This window comes from Procambarus clarkii, chromosome 30 (assembly GCF_040958095.1).
Source record: "Procambarus clarkii isolate CNS0578487 chromosome 30, FALCON_Pclarkii_2.0, whole genome shotgun sequence".
NCBI lineage: Eukaryota > Metazoa > Arthropoda > Malacostraca > Decapoda > Cambaridae > Procambarus > Procambarus clarkii.
The window spans coordinates 34,931,222-34,944,638 of NC_091179.1; the positions used below are offsets into that span (position 1 = coordinate 34,931,222).

Sequence of the window (13,417 nt, forward strand, 5' to 3'; positions counted from 1 at the left end):
CTCTCTTGCTCTCTCTCTCTCTGGCTCTCTCTCTCTCTCTCTCTCTCTCTCTCTCTCTCTCTCTCTCTCTCTCTCTCTCTCTCTCGCTCTCTCTCGCTCTCTCTCGCTCTCTCTCGCTCTCTCTCTCTGGCTCTCTCTCTCTGGCTCTGTCTCTCTCTCTCTCTCTCTCTCTCTCTCTCTCTCTCTCTCTCTCTCTCTCTCTCTCTCTCTCTCTCTCTCTCTCTCTCTCTGGCTCTCTCTCTCTCTGGCTCTCGCTCTCTCTCGCTCTCTCTCTCTGGCTCTCTTGCTCTCTCTCTGGCTCTCTCTCTCTCTGGCTCTCTCTCTCTCTGGCTCTCTCTCTCTCTGGCTCTCTCTCTCTCTCTCTGGCTCTCTCTCTCTGGCTCTCTCTCTCTCTCTCTCTGGCTCTCTCTCTCTGGCTCTCTCTCTCTCTCTCTCTCTGGCTCTCTCTCTCTCTCTCTCTCTGGCTCTGGCTCGCTCTGGCTCTGGCTCTCTCTCTCTCACTCTGGCTCTCTCTCTCTCACTCTGGCTCTGGCTCTCTCTCTCTCTCTCTGGCTCTCTCTCTCTGGCTCTCTCTTTCTCTCTGGCTCTGTCTCTCTCTCTCTCTCTGGCTCTCTCGCTCTCTCTGGCTCTCTCTCTCTGGCTCTGTCTCTCTCTCTCTCTCTCCCTCTCTCTCTCTCTCTCTCTCTCTGGCTCTCTCGCTCTCTCTGGCTCTCTCGCTCTCTCTGGCTCTCTCGCTCTCTCTGGCTCTTTCACTCTCTCTGGCTCTCTTTCTCTCTGGCTCTCGCTCTCTCTGGCTCTCTCTCTGGCTCTCTCTGGCTCTCTCTCTCTGGCTCTCTCTCTCTGGCTCTCTCTCTCTCTCTCTCTCTCTGGCTCTCTCTCTCTCTCTGGCTCTCTCTCTCTCACTCTCTGGCTCTCTCTCTCACTCTGGCTCTCTCTCTCTCTCTCTCTCTCTCTCTCTCTCTCTCTCTCTGGCTCTCTCTCTCTTTCTCTCTGGCTCTGTCTCTCTCTCTCTCTCTCTCTCTGGCTCTCTCTCTCTTTCTCTCTGGCTCTGTCTCTCTCTCTCTCTCTCTGGCTCTCTCGCTCTCTCTGGCTCTCTCTCTCTCTCTGGCTCTCTCGCTCTCTCGCTCTCTCTGGCTCTTTCACTCTCTGTGGCTTTCTTTCTCTCTGGCTCTCGCTCTCTCTGGCTCTCTCTCTCTCTGGCTCTCTGGCTCTCTCTCTCTCTCTGGCTCTCTCTCTCTCTCTCTGGCTCTCTCTCTCTCACTCTCTGGCTCTCTCTCTCTCTCTCACTCTCTCTCTCTGGCTCTCTCTCTCTGGCTCTCTCTCTCTCACTCTCTGGCTCTCTCTCTCTCACTCTCTCTCTCTGGCTTTTATTTCTCTGGCTCTGTGGCTCTCTCTCTCTGGCTCTCATATTTCATTTGATTTAAAAATGTCTGAGATTTTTTACTTAATCTAAGTTATATTGCATGGTGCTAATATAAATATTATACATGTCTGTTTTTTCTTTTCTTTCTCTTTCTCCCTTTCTTTCTTTCTCTTTCTTTCCTTCTCTCTCTTTTTCTTTCTCTTTCTACATGATTATTATGCTTGACTGTGTTTACATTCACTTGTAGATTTTTATTTTTAGTTAATTAGTCCTAAACTTTTGATTAATAGATTTTTATTATTAGTCATAGAAAAACTATAGTGTTATATGTATACTCGGAAAATTTTACTTGTTTTAGTTTTAAGTAACAATAACTGCTTATAACGTCAGACTGATCTCAGCATGACATGAATCACAGGCTGCTTGATCACAAAATCTATTGTGTTCACATATTGCATATATAGATTTTTATAGATTTTTAAATTTTTACTTTTATATTCTGTTATATAGTCTATATATTTCGAGCTATTACATATATTTTGTTGTATTACTCATTCTTAATTAAATAAATATAATATTTTAATTCTCTTTTTGTACCCTATTTATTTGTAATTTACACATACATATATAGGATGTCCATTTCTATCTCAGATATGTCTTCTTTCTTTCTCTCCCTTTCTATTTCAGATATGAATTACAAAATTATTATACCCTAATTTACCCTAAACGTTTTAATGTAGGTAATTAAAAGATCATAAAAAAGTTTTTAGAAATGTTAATTATTTACGTTCTAAGGTTGTATATAAAAGTTCTCAAAAAACCTTTTCTAAACGTAATTATAAACGTGCTGAAAACAATGAAATGTCGTTTTTAGGATGTTTTAAAAACATGAAAATGTTTGCTGGGTAGTCACCTCTCTCCTGTGAGGTGAGGATGTTGGATGAGCTTGTAACTGGTTTTTTATCAACACTGTGTAATCTTTCATACAGAATAGGGTAGCAGCACATTGGTGTGTATACTTAAGCTTGTTAAAAAAAAGACATTGAGAGGAATCTTAAAGAAACTGGTAAGAATAATTATGATATACTATTTCCATGATTCAGTGCTTAGTTAGTTCTTATGAAAATCAAAGTTATTATTTAGTCAAATTTAATTTATTTTTTTTGTATTGAGGCAGGTATTTTCTCTCCTGATTCCATATATGACCAACTATCCTGTGAGATGGTAATATTAGATGAACTTATAGCTAGTTTTTGATCTACACTGTGTAATCTTTCATATAGAAGAGGGTAGCAGCACATTGCTGAGTACACCTAATATTGTTATTAAAAAAAATATCATCAGTAAATTATATAGTTTTGATTTTTTTTTATTAACAAGCTTATCTATACACAGCAGTGTGCTGCTACCTTATTCTGCATGAAAGATTACAGTGTACATCAAACACTAGCTATAAATTCATCTAATATCCCCATCTCACAGGATGGGGATACATCACATCACTAAATGTCATTTATAACTATATGCCTATTAAGTAGAAGATTTTAATTATTAATAGCATTATAGTTTGGTTTTATTATTAACCCCTCAACTGCGCAACGCGCCTGCACGTGCCCTCGATGGGGTGCGCAAAGCACCTCAGGGTATTTATATTTTTAGCGTTCCATTCAAAATTCCCGCGGCTACATGGGGTTCACATCAGCTTCCTCAGGGCTCTTGTAAACAGACGCCATCTTTAAAAAAAATCGTGGGCCTCATTCCTGGGTGTGAGAGCCTCAGTACTGAGTGAGAAACCAAGACTGGCGCACACAACATGAGCTCACAGCACTGCTGTTCAGCACTGTGACCACAGCATCGCCTAATAATGTTAAAATATATATATATAACGTGTATTATTTAGCTATGAAACGTGTATTATTTAGCTATGATAGTATTACAGAAGAGCCTGAGTGTGATAATGACTGTGTACAATGTTCAAATGTCAGTGATTCAATGCTGTTCACGAGGTTCACAGTGCTAACCTCAGTACCACAGCATTATTTCATCCATTTAGGAATCGTCAAATGACTTTGTAGGTTCCTTTACAAAATAAACTTGTGGTCAATTAGTGACCAGGATTGTGATAATGGCAGGATTGTGGTGATAATTAGCACTGTGCGTAGTATTGTGGGAGGAGGAGGTTTGGTGAGGGAGGGAGGGAGAGACCCCAGATAACATCATTGTGTGTGGCAGCCACTCTTGTTTTGCTCACCATACAAGCTTATTGGTTCGCTATTGTGAATACACATGTACATGGGTATATACAATGTGTGTATGTACCCATGTACATATGTGTATAGTATTGTGGGAGGAGGAATTTTGGTGAGGGAGGGAGGGAATCGAGGCAGCCTCACGGTGTGTGGCAGCCACTCTTGTTTTGCTCACCATAGTGGTTCTATGGTCTTAGTGGTTCGCTATGGTGAACACATATCAGCATGGGTATATACAATGTGTGTTTATAGTGCAATAACAGCAACAGGAGTATGTTGTTAGGAGCTATTTTGGTGAGGGAGGTGACGTCATAATCGTAGCATCATCTGCTGGCTGCTGTGTGATTTCTCATGCAGTGTATGGTGGCCACTGTGCTGACACAATACCAGCTTACTTGCATAGTTCTGGTGAATAAAACATTTAGATACGTATACATAACATGTGTAAATAGTGTAATAAAACCAATAACACTATGGTGGGTGGAGCGGTGATGGCAAGTACAATATTGGAGGAGTGAGGGAGGACTGGCTGCATGTGGAAGCTCACACTCGCGGAGTTCTGAGTGTGTTTATGGTGTATGTATATAGTGTGTGATACTGTACATTGTGTAAATAGATTGTATATATATACATAAATTAGCATGATACATTGGAAATATGTGCTGGATATGTGTACTCGTGTGTCATGCACATAACACAGTGTCTTTGGACAGTGCAGAGTTCTACTGCCATAATATAGTGTACGTGTTCATTATACATAGAAGCACGAAAAAATAAATATAATGTATTTGGAACTGTGCGCAAAAAATGAACAAAAATATATTCGTGGCAACTTCGTGCATCTTGACCCAGACGCCCTACTAGCCCTGGGAACGTAAGCCACGTGCGACCAGGGATTGATGACGTCATGCGTGAACTTATGGACCCCATAGCAGCCAAAGTACAATTTTGACTTTTTGTTAACATATCCATACTCAGGGGAAGGGTTTTTGACACATTCAAATAAACAAAAATGATTTTTTTCCAGAGAATTTATTTCCTGCGCACTGGGGGGTGCCATATTTGGAAGTCGAGCAGTTGAGGAGTTAAGCAATTATACATATACGAAACATAAATTTTATGTCCGAAATGGTAAAATGGATACTCTGGTAAATGGTAAAAATGGACATCCCAGGATACATTGTATCCCTGGATGTCATAGTTGTCACAAATATCTGATTTTAATTAAAAAATTATTGTCCCAATGTGTCTTTACATAAATATGAAGCAGTTGAAGCATCAAATTATCCTTTGTTACACATGGATAATGCAAAATACTGTTGCTATATACATAACAGCAAAATATTAACCAGCTACATTAAAGGATAACTATGAAATAGTAACTGGTTTAGTGCCCTAATATCCACCAGACAAGGGTTAAGCAAACACAAGTCTCTAATCCACACACATATATATATTCTAAAACTGTACAAACCTAAGGAGGGGTGCGAGAGAGCGTCTGGTCTTGTGTTAGTCTGCTTATTGTTCTCTTGCTGGTCAATTGCCTCTCCATTGCCATTTTTCTTGAACTTCGTTGTGTTGTAGGGGTACTGAAGTCACTATACTGGTAACTGTAGGTGAACAAACACGCAATATGAATTTTTTTAGATGTTTTCTTTAATATAACAATCGACAGGAAGGGATCTTATTCATTTTTAACTAATTAACCACAAAACATAAGTAATTTTCATTCAAAAACAGATGGGAGCATATTTGCTCAGTTGTACATTAATTAAAATACAGTAAATACATAAGAAAGCATATTTTCTTGAGGGGAGCTACTCCAAGCTGATATTGGATATATTTGCTTTCTGGCATCAGTCAATGTGCATGGAGTTCTTGCCTACCTGAAACCATGAGCCAGAACCTGGATCCCTCAGAGAGGCACAAGGAGCAATGGCCTAGAGAAACCCATGTGGTTGGGAGCATTTTATATCTGTCATCGACCAAAACAAACCCCTATTCTGGTGAAAACATTGGTACCAAAAGTCGAACAAGTGGACAGAACTCCCCAAATGAAAATTAGCAAACGAGCATGACGTCATCACTTTGCCGCGCCGCTGTCTGCGCAACCCCCCTGCCTCCCCAGGAGGGGTAATGGGGAGCCCCAGACCCTGATCCAGTTTTTGGCTGATGTGACTCTGGCTCCTGCTTTGGTCTCAGTTTCTGTGCCTTGTGGAGTGGTCTGTCTCTACAGGTGGTGTGTGAGCCAGGAGTACTGTAATATTCTACGGTACTCGGGCTGCACGCCCCTAGGGTTGCCTTCCCTAGGTGCCCAGTAAATACTGCCCTTGGGGCTTAGGGCCACCTTCCACAAGTCACCTTAGGATGTACTTCTGCTGTGTCTTTTACTGCTCGGTAATTGGCCGCCCTTTAAGTCAGCTGGGGCTTTTGTTGCCCTTCTTTGCCTCTGGGCAAGGGATAGTTTTTCACTGGTAGGGGCATGGGGTACTGCACAGTTAGTTTTTACCTATTACAGCGGCTGGCTCTGTTCCGCCTAGGTACGTTGTCCTCTTGCTGGATTTTTCTTTTGTTTTTGTTTTCCTGCTTTTGGTTGGTTGCCCCCTATCTAAACTTGGGGTTTATATATATCCATATCCGTCTTCTTGGTGGTACTCCCATCTCGGCCTCCATGAGTGAACACATCCCGGGGGGTTTAGCTTTAAAAGTTTGCTTGTTAGTTTGAGTCCCGGTTCGCAGTAACCTGCCTGGGCTTTCCTTAGCGTGATACCAAGGCTAAGGGCCCCCTGAGAAACCCTACAGGGGCTCTGTGGTCTGATGGATGCGACCCTGAGTCCCCTCTCGCTTCATGCAAGGTTGATGGTTACTTTGTCCCCTTGTTTCAGGGTGACAATCACCAGTTGTGCCTCCACCATGCTGTCTGTTGGGTCGGTGATTCTTTTGACCCGGAGTCGTGCAAAGTTTGTTCTTTGTATGTGCTCCAGTTCACCCAAGCTACTGATCATCCCCCCCCCCCCTTTACTCCCAGCTCTGAAACGTCTGAGGGTTTCGAAGTCGGGGCAGGGTTTAGTCACTGTTGAGACTTGGGCGGTCTTGGGAGAATCCCCTTCCGGGGTGGCGGCGGAGGCATTCGAGCTTAGTCCTCCAGCCAGAGCTTTTGAGTCTAACCAGTGGGCTCCTTTCGTTCCTGCTTTTTTGGCTGCACCTGCCTTTTCTTTAGAGGCAAGGGGTTTGGAGAATGGCTCGGCCCCAGGTCCTCTGGGTGAAGTTCCAAGGGCGGGGAAGGGGGTCGACTTGGGGGCCTTGGATCCTGTTGGACCCCGCCTAGGTTTTTGTACCCTCGGAAGGGGGCTTGGTGTTTCAAGGAGAAGGGTTCTCTTTTGCTCCCTCCTGGAATGAATTGAATTTGTCGTCTACCCCTCCCCTGGTTCGGTTCTGTGATCCAGTTGGTTCCCGAGTCCCATTTTTCTGAATGTTTTCGGCTTCCCGCGTCCTGTCATGTGGTGCGGGAAGCCCTTGCGGCGTACCTCTTGCGCATTTCAGATTATGCTTTCATGATGGATCCGCGTTCCTTCGTGTATGGATCTTCGTGTCTGTACTGGGTTCGTTATGAAGTTCCGGAGTTGTCCTGGTTAACAGACTGCCCGGTCTTCTCGTTGGAGGCTTGGCATGCATTATGCCAGTCCCGCGAGCTTGAGTGGAGGGAAGCTCAAACGGCTTTGCAGGTTTTCCTGGGGGACGAATTTGAGCATCTCAATGCATGGTTGTTTGCCCCTGCCTTTCCGTGGCATGTTGATCTGATGCAGCTTCACATGCAGGTTTCTTCCCTTTTGGCTGCATTGGTAGCGGAGGATTTGTGTATGCGTAGCTTGCTGGCTTTGCCCCTTCGTTTCTTCTCCCTCCTTGAGCTGTACTTGGATTGGCTTGAGTTGGATGTGAAGGAACGTGGAGCCACCTCTGGGTCGTGTGCATTGCTCTTGGCGGTGTGTGCATCATCTGCATTGTTGAAGGTGTTCGAGCTGCTCCTGCGAAATGCGGTTTCATGGTCTTTTGCTTCTTTTGTCGGAAGGCAATGATCACTTCTCCCATGAAATCCGCTTGGGCCTTAACTCTTAGGTTGTCTTCGCCTTTTTGTCTAATTGCTGTTTGCAGAGTCTGCGGTTGCGCAGTATCTGCAGGCGGCTTTGGCTAGTTGACGTCCTATGTCAGACTTGTTGGTCCTCTGGGGGGGTGGGGGGGGGGGCGTGGTGGAGCCTTCCCAGAAGAGTCATGCCAGGGCTCGGGGTTCTTCCCATCGTGGTAGGTAGGTCAGTGATGCCATTTAGCGCTGGCACAGCCTTCAGTACCATCTGTTTCTGTTTGACACAGGGATTGCCCTGTGTGCCACTAAGGGAGCCGGTCGGCCGAGCGGACAGCACGCTGGACTTGTGATCCTGTGGTCCCGGGTTCGATCACGAGCGCCGGCAGCACAGTCTTCTCCATCAGTTTCTTGGGGAAAATCACGTGAAAAGATAACGACAGAATCAAGGAGCTTATGTTGGTCAGATTCGTCTTGGGTAACAGTGTGTTGTTGTTGTAGGGTGTTAACTCCTTAACTGCGTTGCCTCCAAATATGACACCCCCGCAGTGCACAGGAAATAAATTCTCTGGAAAAAAATCTTTTTTTTTTTTTTAGTGTCAAAAACCCTTCCCTCAGTATGGGTACGTAAAAAAAAATTGAAATTGTACTTACTTTGGCTGCTATGGGGTCAGTAACTTGGGGCGATACGTCATCATTCCCCGTGCTCCTGTGATGTACGCTCCCGGGGCCAGTAGGGCGCTCGGGGCGGGGCGCGCGAGTTGCCGCGAATATATTTTCGTTCATTTTTTGCGCACAGTTCCAAATACATCAAATACAATTTAATTGTTTTTACGTGCCAATCCAATGTATAATGAATACGTACACTATATTATGCCAGTAGAACATCCGTACTGTCTGTAGACACTGTGTTACGTGCATCACAAACAAGTTCACTTATCCCGCACAATTTCCAATGTATCATGCCTAATATATTTATATTTACACTTTATATACACACTGTACAGGATCACACACTATATATACACACACACCATAAACACACTCAATACTCTGCGAGTGTGTGATATGCTGCGAAACAGCCAACGGTGCAGAGTGGCACCTTGCACTCCACGCACCAGGTGCCGATGCATCTTCGTTTTTGTTCTCTGCGGGGAGTGTTCCTGCATACTATACACGCACGTTTACCTTTCTTCCGTGATGCTGTGTCTGGCATATACTCGAGCATATGTACTCCGAGGTTCTCATTACCCCTGAATCTGTCTGTAGCTGCGTGTGGCATTGTTGCTTGCACCCCGCGCGGTACAATGGAACCCTCCTTACCATACTTTACTAGCAGCTTACCATACTTTACTAGCAGCTGTGGCACAACACCAGCACTGAATGTACGTATAGACGGTCTCCTGCCAGATTTTACTAGGTATACAGTATGTTGAAGCAGTTGAGCACTGCAACATCCATGAGGTGGAAAAAGAACTTTTTCGTCCACTTCACAGACTTGTGCACGCACTACACTCCACCAAGCATTATGTCACATACATTGACGAGGCGCATGTTCACGTTATAGTCTATGACACAGTCTGGTTTATACACGGTGTTGCGAGTCTGAAAGTGGACTTTCCCACTGTCCAAAATGGCACCAGTGTGAATCGTAGTCAACATATTCACCTCGCGTCTGTCCTTCCACCTCACTGACAGCATATTGTCACACTTGCGCAGCTGGCACTCACCCACGGCTATACCTATACCGAACACTGGCATTTCCTTCCTGTGGACCTTCACAGTGCCACATACGCCGGTGTTATGGGCAAGGAGGTATCTGGTCAATAAGGGGCTGGTGTAATAGTTGTTGGTGAACAGTATATGCCCCTTGTTCAGGAACGGTTCCATCAGGGTTTTTACGACACTGCCAGAGAACCTGTCTTCATTTTGAGCTGGTATGTCGACGTCTGTACCAGAATATAATATGTCCAAGATGAACGAAATCTGATTATGTATATTGGTTCTACAAGGTAGCCAACTCCATCAAAATATTAAATATGTACCCAACTCAACTAATGATTAATCAACCAATTACTCCATGGGATAACTGGGATCTATCAGTTGATTTTGTAAATGCGCCCAAGATAGTGTGCACTCTACATTATTAAAACAGTTAACACTGAAAGGCATCACTGAAAGTACTCAAAAGTATGGGTAACGATGTGTATCAGTGTTATACTGGCGGTTCTGTAGAAGGTGGACGATATACCAGATGTGCATGTAATATATTTGAACAATCTTCTCTCGTACATACAGCAATGAAGCGCGTCAATGACTGGGCAAGTACAACTCAAACCGAACTTGCAGGCATATACCTTGCCACTGAATTTTTAAAAGACAAAGGCAGTGAACTTATATACTGTGACTCGCAGAGTGCACTCCTGGCATTGAACGCACATAGTAGTGACACCCAGAAAATAGTCAGTGATATTCGAATGAATGTTTTAGCTGCTAAAGAAAACAGATTTGAAATCAAATTCCTATGGATACCATCACATGTTGGCATCTCAAGGCATGACACTGCTGATACGCTTGCAAGACAGCCTGTAGAAAACCAGTGGTAGAAATTGATATGGGTATTTCATTAGCAGTGACAAAGAGAATACTTAAAACAAATATCTAATGAAGATCTCACCGACCTAACAAATTCACAAAGACCTGAAAGTTGTAGCATTAAATATTACGATAGATATCGTGAGGAGACATTCACATATGGGACTAATAGAACAAGAACCCGGCAATGTGATGTTATAGTGGCCAAAATACGCCTGGGATATAGACATATCTGGCAGCTTTCTCAAAACCCAAATGTCGAGTACACAATGTGTCAACTTTGTGAAAGAGAAAACATGCACTCTCTTGAACATTATATTGTAGAATGTCCCATACTGATTGACTTTCGCCCTCCTGGGCTAAGGTATGCTGAACTCTATAATTACTATATGAGTACTGGAACACTTGATGATATATTGGACTTGTATCCAAGATTGACCATGTAATATATCAATTATACAATGCATGTATATAATGTAACTATATAACCTGAGCTTGTAAAAGCACCTTAATCACCTTCAGTGATTAAGTGCTTAATTGCACACTAGTTTCTTTATCAGTTATCTCACCCTGTCAGAGTAAATGAGACATATGTATGTGAATGCATGTGTGTGTATATATGTATGTATATGTGTGTGTGTGTGTGTGTATATATGTATGTATATGTGTGTGTGTGTGTATGTATATGTATGGGTATACATATGGAAGTATATATGGAAGCTGATCAGAATTACATTTCACCTTTGTAAATGTGCATTAATGACACTATGTAAAAGACACATTGAACACTTTATGTAGGGCATACGTAAATCTGTGTATCTATGTATTTACGTATGTAGGTTAGCTTAGCATTTTAAAAGCACTGAAGCACCTTCTGTGGTTGAGAGTTCAATAAACCCCTGAACTATATGTTTAATACATCTCTAACCCTGTCCATGGAGGTCAGAAGAAAATGTTTTACACATTTACACATTCACACATTTACAATGCTAGTTAGCATTGTAAATGTGTGGCCATGTCTGTGGTAGAAAATAATAATAATAAAAAAAAAAAAGGAATTTGCCATCTACTCTGCTCTCCTCTCACTACATACATTATGCACTAATCTATCCCTATCTTAATTATGATATCTATGCATGGGGGTCTACCACTGCAAATCACCTTAAGCCCATCATCACCCAGCAAAAATCTGCTTTCAGAATAATAATAAACTCTGCTTTCAGACAACACTCAGCTCCCTTGTTTAAATCCCTTAACTTGTTAAATATTAACTCCCTCCACACATTCTCTTGTGTCAACTACATTTACAAAACCCTGTTCTTAAATGCAAACCATGCTCTGAAACTCTCCCTGGACAGATGTAATAGGACCCATTATCACCACACCAGAAATAAATATATCTTTGATATCCCCAGGGTCAAACTTTATCTGTGTAAACACTCGTATGCAAATTAAGGGACCTAGTCTATGGAACTCATTCCCTAGTGAATTGAAAAGCTGTCAAACTGTTGCCTCATTTAAAAACAAAAAGTACCTAATTTCATCTTCATAGTTTCCTACACTGAGCTTTAAATTTGCTCTGTATCTAGTGTTACCCAATCTCCCAATCTTTATGTACTTAATCCAAACAACTTTATCATTGTGTTCATTGTTGTCTTCTTTTATGTGCTAGCCATATGCTGTATTGTGCCTATTAACTTTTGTTAAACTATCATTCAAGCTGTCATTGCAATCAATCTGAGCTACCTATGTGCTTTAATGTACAGTGGTACCTCGGAATGCGATTGTCCCTGTATGCGAGGTTTTCGGAAGGCGAGGTGTATTTACTCCAAAAATTTGTCTCAGAAGGCAAGGGTTACTTCGGGAGGCGAGTTTGGACGCGAGTTTGTTGATACGCGTACAGCCGACCTAGCGCGTTCGTCGCCCCTCAGTTTATTATTGTCTCGCGCTCAGTGACTACCCCCACATCAATTCTTCTCGCGTATTTTCAGTGTTTTGTTGGATTTTTGGTGATTTGTCTATACAATTTGTTATTATATATCTCACCATGGGTCCCAAGAAAGCCAGTGGTAAGGATAAAGGCCAGAAAGCTCATGTGAGGATGACAATAGAGGAGAAACAAGAGATCATTCGGAAGCATGAGAACGGTACACGTGTTGTTGAACTTTGTAGGCAGTACAACAAAGCCACATCAACAATATGCACTATACTTAAGAAGAAAAATAAGATTATGGGTGCTAAAGTGGCAAAAGGAGTAAGAACATTAACGGCACAAAGACCACAAATACTTGAAGAAGTGGAAAAGTTGTTATTAATTTGGATACACGACAAGGAGTTGAGGGGTGATAGTGTTTCGGAGGCCATTATTTGTGAGAAAGCCAGGGTGTTGCACGAAGACCTTCTAAAGAATACCCCTGCAACGAGTGATGCAGATAAGAAAGAGTTTAAGGCAAGCAGGGGCTGGTTTGAAAAATTTAGAAAGAGAAGTGGTATCCATAGTGTTACAAGGCATGGGGTTATGTGATGTGATTATGAAATCGGACTCCCCTTCCAAACAGTAACTCCTCTCCTCCTCACCATCTTCCATACGCCTACAGCACTCGACAGCAAGGTAAGTAATACCTGGAACACAGTTTTGTAGGTTTATTTAGATGAATTAGGTAAATTAGGTATAAAAATTTAGTTTGATGTGGGGTTTTTGGGGTAGTCAGGAACGGATTAATTCATTTCCCTTTATTTCTTATGGGGAAATTAACTTCGGAATGCGAGTTTTCGGAAGGCGAGGCGTCTCCAGGAACGGATTAAACTCTTATTCTGAGGTATGCCTGTATCTACAATTTTCTCTCATCTTTTATTTTTTTTCTTGCTATGTAACTTTTAGCATTTTTATAAATTTTGCAAGTATTTACCTACTTAAAATTTTCTTAGATTAAGGACCTGCCCGAAATGCTGCACTTACTAGTGGCTTTACAAGAATGTAATTACTATGCTATGTATCCTCACAATCCCAATGTACCTTCTTGTATATATATAAATAAATAAGTAAATAAATAAATCTTTACCTTTGTCATCATTGCTATCACCTTATATCATGGTTGTTATATTGAGAGCATATTTTACTTAATTATTCCT

The 13,417-nt window shown here is 42.4% G+C and overlaps 1 protein-coding gene across 1 annotated transcript in view; it reads right to left on the reverse strand.

Annotated features, from left to right (window-relative positions):
- Positions 1 to 5,045: 5,045 nt before the first annotated feature.
- LOC123765653 (zinc finger protein 436-like) overlaps positions 5,046 to 13,417 on the reverse strand; it is a 50,999-nt gene continuing 42,627 nt past the window's right edge. The window contains exon 2 of the mRNA XM_069334083.1: positions 5,046 to 5,222. The gene's annotated coding sequence lies outside the window, so the exon portion shown is untranslated. The remainder of the gene's footprint in view (positions 5,223 to 13,417) is intronic.